Source organism: Panthera uncia (assembly GCF_023721935.1).
Source record: "Panthera uncia isolate 11264 chromosome B2 unlocalized genomic scaffold, Puncia_PCG_1.0 HiC_scaffold_25, whole genome shotgun sequence".
Lineage (NCBI taxonomy): Eukaryota > Metazoa > Chordata > Mammalia > Carnivora > Felidae > Panthera > Panthera uncia.
In genome coordinates this window covers 4,124,814-4,130,813 of record NW_026057581.1, presented here as the reverse complement: position 1 = coordinate 4,130,813, position 6,000 = coordinate 4,124,814, and the positions used below count along the sequence as shown (strand labels likewise).

Here is a 6,000-nt window from a genome sequence, read left to right as displayed (position 1 = left end):
ACACACACACACACACACACACACACACACACACACACACACACACAAAATACAGACCAATATTCCTCATGAATATAGACTTGAAAATCCTTAAAAATATATTAGCAAATCCAATTTAGTAACATAAAAAAGAATTAAAACCATGACCAAGTGGGGTTTATGTTAGGCTGGTTCAATATTCAAAAGATGTAAGGCTGGTTTAATATTTGAAAATCAATCAGTATAATACACTACATTAATAGAACATAAGGGGAAAACCATATGATCTTCTCAATGAATTAAGCGTTTACCTCTCAGTTTTGGCTCTGGTCATGATCTCACTGTTTCATGAGTTTGAGTCCTGCGTCAGGCTCTGCACTGATGGTGAGGAGCCTGCCTGGGATTCTCTCTCTCTCTCTCTCTCTCTCTCTCGCTCTCGCTCTCGCTCTTGCTCTCTCTGCCCTTCCACTGCTCACGCTGTCTCTGTCTCTCTCAAAATATATAAACTTTAAACAAAATTAAAAATTTTGTGTTTCAGGGGCGCCCAGGTGGCTCAGTCAGTTGAGCATCTGACTCTTGATTTTGGCTCAGGTCATGATCCCAGGGTTGTGGGATCAAGTCCCGTGTCGGGTTCCACATTGAGCATGGAGATTCTCTCTCTTTCTCTCTCTCTCTCTCCCCCTCTGTCCCTCTCCCCTGCTCACTCTCTCTGTCTCAAAACAAAAATATATTATATACATGGGGCGCCTGGGTGGCACAGTCGGTTAAGCGTCCGACTTCAGCCAGGTCACGATCTCGCGGTCCGTGAGTTCGAGCCCCGCGTCAGGCTCTGGGCTGACGGCTCAGAGCCTGGAGCCTGCTTCCGATTCTGTGTCTCCCTCTCTCTCTGCCCCTCCCCCATTCATGCTCTGTCTCTCTCTGTCCCAAAAATAAATAAAAAACGTTGAAAAAAAAATTAAAAAAAAATATATTATATACATATGGCAAAAAATAATTGCAAATCATTTATCTGATAAGAGACTTGTACCTCTAATACACAAAGCATCCTAATATCTTAATAATCAAAGGACAAAAACCCAATTTACAAATGGGCAACAGATCTGAATAGATTCCTCCAAAGAAGATTTAAATATAAATAATATAAATATAAAATGGCCAATGAACACATAACAAGATGCTCAGCATCATTAGTTATCAGGGAAATGCAAATCGAAATCACAATGAAATACCATTTCATACCCACTAGGATGGCTATAATAAAAAATATGGACAATGGCAAGTAATGGCGAGGATGTGGAGAAATCAAAGTCCTCCTATGTCACTGGCGGGAACGCAGAACAGCACGGCACTTTGGAAAACAGTTCAGCATTTTCTCAAAAAGTCAAAGACAGAGTTAGCATAGGACCCAGCCATTGTTTCCCGAAGCATAAACGAGAGAACTGAAAACATGTCCACACAAAGATGTGTACAGCAATGTTCAGAGCAGCATCCTTCATCATGGCCAAAAGTGGGAACAACCCAAATCTATCAAGCAGGAATGCATACATAGGACGTATGTCACTACTGCCCTGGTAGCCCTGGGCCCAAGAGTGGGCTCAGTCAACACTCTTTCCATTCTCGCACAGTCTCGTCCCTTTGAGCAAAGGCTGAACCCGCCTGGGGCTCCCTGCCTCCAGTCCTCCACTACCCTGCCGGCCTCCGGGCAGCGAACATCAGCCCTCATGTTAATTCCCAGATCATCGTTCTGTTTTCCAGTGGACCCAACTTCCCGCTGCTGGGAAATCCCTCCTCCCTGCTCCTGTGGTCCCCGGCTGCAGGACACGTGCAGATTACCCCAGATATACGTGTACAGATAAATCATTAGGCCCCGTGTACCGAGGGAATCTAATAGATGTTCACCCTGAAAATCCTTACAACAACCCGGGAAAGCAGCTACCACTGATACCATCTCCATTTGAGGGAACTAAAGCACAAGAGATGGAAAATACGCCCAAAGTCACTTAATTGTGTGTTTGCGCGTCAGGATCTGAACCCAGGCTGTCAGGCCCCACTGCCTCCACCCTTAACCATTTTGCTATCCTGTCTCTCCACAGGTCTTGTCCAAAAGAGTTAGAGGTTTGGAATAAGACCCTAAGCGGCTCTAGATTTGTGGGTTACGGACTCACGAGGGGCAACGGTCTACTGGTCTTTCACTTAGGCAAACACTTTATTAGGCGCAAACTTTTGTTTATCAGTTTTCTGCCAAATTAACCTCACAGTATTTGTACAGCACTTGTAACTAGTTCCTGATAACAGCGATCTGCAGGCCTCCTGGGCCAGGTCAACACACGAGTGGGGAGTTTACTGGCAAAAGAAGTTAGGGGTGCAGACGTCCCTTCGAGGGGCACGGGAGGAAACATTTCCAGTCAAAGCAATCAGCAACTCTGCCCAGAACAACATCCTGTCCGGTTGGCGGTGAATGGAAAGAAGTACGTACCCTAGTCAGTGACCCCTCTGCTCGTGGGGGAACCTGGCCATATAGGTCAGACTCTTTCAAAAGTGATTTGGAGTTGGTCTCGTTAAGACACATGAGCAAGAGTGGCCCCGATATTCTATGTTATCTGCTAGGGTCACAGTCATCTGAGCCTAAAAAGGATATAGAGGTAGCATACTCAAAGCCCCCAGTCTGGAGGCACATGTGGGAAGCCCCCCAGCTCAGCTCCCTCCACAGGTAACCAGTGGTAAGTCAGCCCCCACCCATACTGCCGGCACGCGCTTAGGTACATGGTCCTTTTTCATAATTGGGTCCTACTATATGTAATGTTGATGACCTTTACTCAGCTTTATAAAAAAATATTTAAAAATTTTTTAATTAAATTAATTAAAATTTAATTAAATTAAATTTAATTAATTTAAATTTAAATAATTAATTAAAATTAATTAAAATTAATTAAATTAAAATTAAATCTTTTTATTTTAAAAAATTAAAAAAAATTTTAATTTCAAAAAATTTAAAAGAATTTTAATTTCAAAAAATTAAATTTTTTTTTAATTGAGAGAGAGAGAGACAGAGACAGAATCCCAAGCAAGCTCCACGCTCAGTGTCGAGCCTGACGCAGGGCTCGATCCCACGTGATCCCTGGGATCACCACCTGAACTGAAACTGAATCAGACACTCAATTGACTAAGCCACCCACGCACCCCCTATTTTGCTTTATAATCAGTACTATTCTTTCAGTTTTTCAGTTGTATCACTCTTAGATATACTAGAATTGTTGCTAATGTTTAAGTTGTTTCCAATTTTTTTTGTAAGTACTGTAAATGAACATTCTTATAGCCATAGCTTTCAACACATCAGTGATTAAGATACACATTACACATCAGTGTATCTGAGGATACAGCCTTGGGTGTGAAATGGCTGGGTCAAAGGTGTTCACATTCTTAAGTGTGAGAGGAAGCTGTCTGGAGAGTTTTGAGCAGGGGAGCGAAGTGAATCGACCTGGATATTTACGACATCAGGCTGGGTGCTGTAAGCAGAATGGACAGACAGCAGAAGGCAAGCAAGGAGGCAGAGCGGCCGCCCACACGGCAGAGGGCACAGACTTGCGCTCAGAGGGACGCAGTGTACAGAGGTTCTGAGATGCTCTGGCATAGAAGCAACCGATTAACGGTCTGGATGTGGGAGTTTACGGAAACAGGAAAGTCAAGAGCGACTTCCAGGCTTTGTTCAACTGGGCGGGTGTGGCGTTATTTACGGAGATGGGGAAGGCTGTGCGGGAGGCGGGCATGGAGAGTGCTGTCCTGGCTGTGCTGGCTTGGGATCCCGACCTCAGGTCCGTGTGGAAATACGGATGGGCAGGTGGCCAGCTCAGGGAGGAGCTCAAATCTGGAGGGAACGATTTTGGACTCATCCGAGTAAAGACGGCATCTAAAGTCACGGGGTTAGATGGGATCCCTTAGGGGAAGCTTATAGGTAGGGAGATGTAAGGCCAGTCCCAGGGCGTTCCAACATTCAAAAGTCTGGCCGGGGATGAGTCAGCAGAGAAGCCTGAGAAAAGTAGTTAGTGTGGTCGGAATAAAAATCAGGAGAGTGTTTTGATTTTTGTTTTTGTTTAAGCCTTGAAGACATTTTATAGTGGTGACAGGTGTCTGGGTTCAGAATAGGCTCTTTAACGATTTCAATGCATGCTATCCCCTCTTAAGCAACAGAATTTTAGTTTTTATTTGTTTGTTTGTTTGATGTGGTACTTTCTTCTATGTTTGATTTCTCGGTTTTCTTGGCAGATATTCTTGGGTCCTCCAGTATTTCTTCAAAATGCCCCCTTTCTGGGTGGTTTCCTCAGAGGCCCCCTTGGAAGCCTCTTCTGACTCCTCCTCCTCCTCCTCCTCCTTAAGGGATAGTACAGCAGACGAGACTTGGAAGGTTGTAGAACTAAGAATTCTAGGTGGGAGCTGACAACCTGGACAAGGACAGCACTATGGCCTCCAAACATGTCCACATTCTAATGCCCAGGAATGATGGGTAAATTAGGTTTTCTATGGCAAAAGGGAATTAAAGTTGCCAACAAAATTAAGGTTGCTAATCAGCTGACCCTAAACTAGGGAGAATATCCTGAATTATCTGGGTGTGCCCAATATATCCCAAGGATCCTAAAACCTGTAAGCAGGAGGCAGAAGAGTCAGAGGGAGATGTGACTATAGAAATAAGCCAGGGGCGCCTGGGTGGCTCATTCGGTTAAGCGTCCGACTTCAGCTCAGGTCACAATCTCGCGGTCCATGAGTTCGAGCCCCGCGTCGGGCTCTGGGCTGATGGCTCAGAGCCTGGAGCCTGCTTCCAATTCTGTCTCCCTCTCTCTCTGCCCCTCCCCCGTTCATGCTCTGTCTCTCTCTGTCCCCAAAATAAATAAACGTTTAAAAAAAATTTTTTTTTAAAAATTAAAAAAAATAAAAAAAATAAAAAAAAAAAGAAGCCACAGAGATGCAAGGCTCTGATGACGGACAAAGAGGGCCTCTAGAAGCTAGAAAAGGCAAGGACATGGATCCTTCCCCAGAGCTTCCAGAAAGGGACACAGCTCTGCTGACACTGTAGTGTTAGCCGCTGAGACGTGTGCTGCCCCTGTGACCCACAGAGCTGTAAGGTAGCACATAGGAAAGAATGCAGAAACCGCTGCTCCCCAGATAGGAGGGAAAGGACTGTGCCACCGGGCTATATGCCACTGGCTTTGGGTACCATGACAACAAAAGGGACCAGTGAATTGAGCAACATGGAAGGGGCTGGTGACCTAGATAGGAGCCGTGTCCATGCCGTGGTGGGGCCGCAGCTCCACCACAGTGGGAAGGGGAGGGGCAGACAGCAAGTGTGGACACCTGCTTCAAGGGGGTTCCTTGTTTTAGGGTTCAGAGGAATGGGGGCATAATTTAAGCAGGCGATGAAGGTCTAGGAAGGGTCTGTATGAACACCAGACTGCGTGTGTGTCTGTGCGTGTGTGTGTGAGCATGCACACATGGGGAGCTAACAGGTGCCAGACCCTGTGTGTGTGTGTGTGTGTGTGTGTGCATGTGCGTGTGCATGTGTGAGCATGCGTGCACGGGGGGCTAACAGGCAAGGCCAAAACTGATGACACAGGAGAGAGCATGAAGCTTTCTGTGATCTCCCCCCCCATCACAACTATCCGTTATTCCTGCAGCAGTCATTCTGAAACAGCCTATCTAACATGTAACGTTTCTACTGTTAAAACCCAGCGTTAGTAAGTTAGAACAGAAACGCATTTATGAGTCCACCGAAGCCCTTGTGACTCATATTTAGACAAGCCCTTCTGCTCCAGAAGGGGAAGCAGAAAGTAGAAGTGGGGTGTACTGAGAGTCGCACACACACTGCAGCCTCTTATCGGTGCCAGAAAGGGCTGTGGGGTTTGAAGTACTTTCTTTCCCAGCCCAAAAGGTGAGGTTTCATCATCATCGTTCGGAGTGTCACGTGCACGAACATCTATCTTGCGTATCTTCACAAACACGGCCTCCAAAAGACCTGTCATAGCCCCCCAC

At 45.8% G+C, this 6,000-nt stretch overlaps 1 protein-coding gene across 7 annotated transcripts in view; it reads right to left on the bottom strand.

Annotated features, from left to right (window-relative positions):
- LOC125939303 (cytidine monophosphate-N-acetylneuraminic acid hydroxylase) overlaps positions 1–6,000 on the bottom strand; it is a 104,766-nt gene that overhangs the window by 53,319 nt on the left and 45,447 nt on the right. The window lies entirely within an intron of this gene.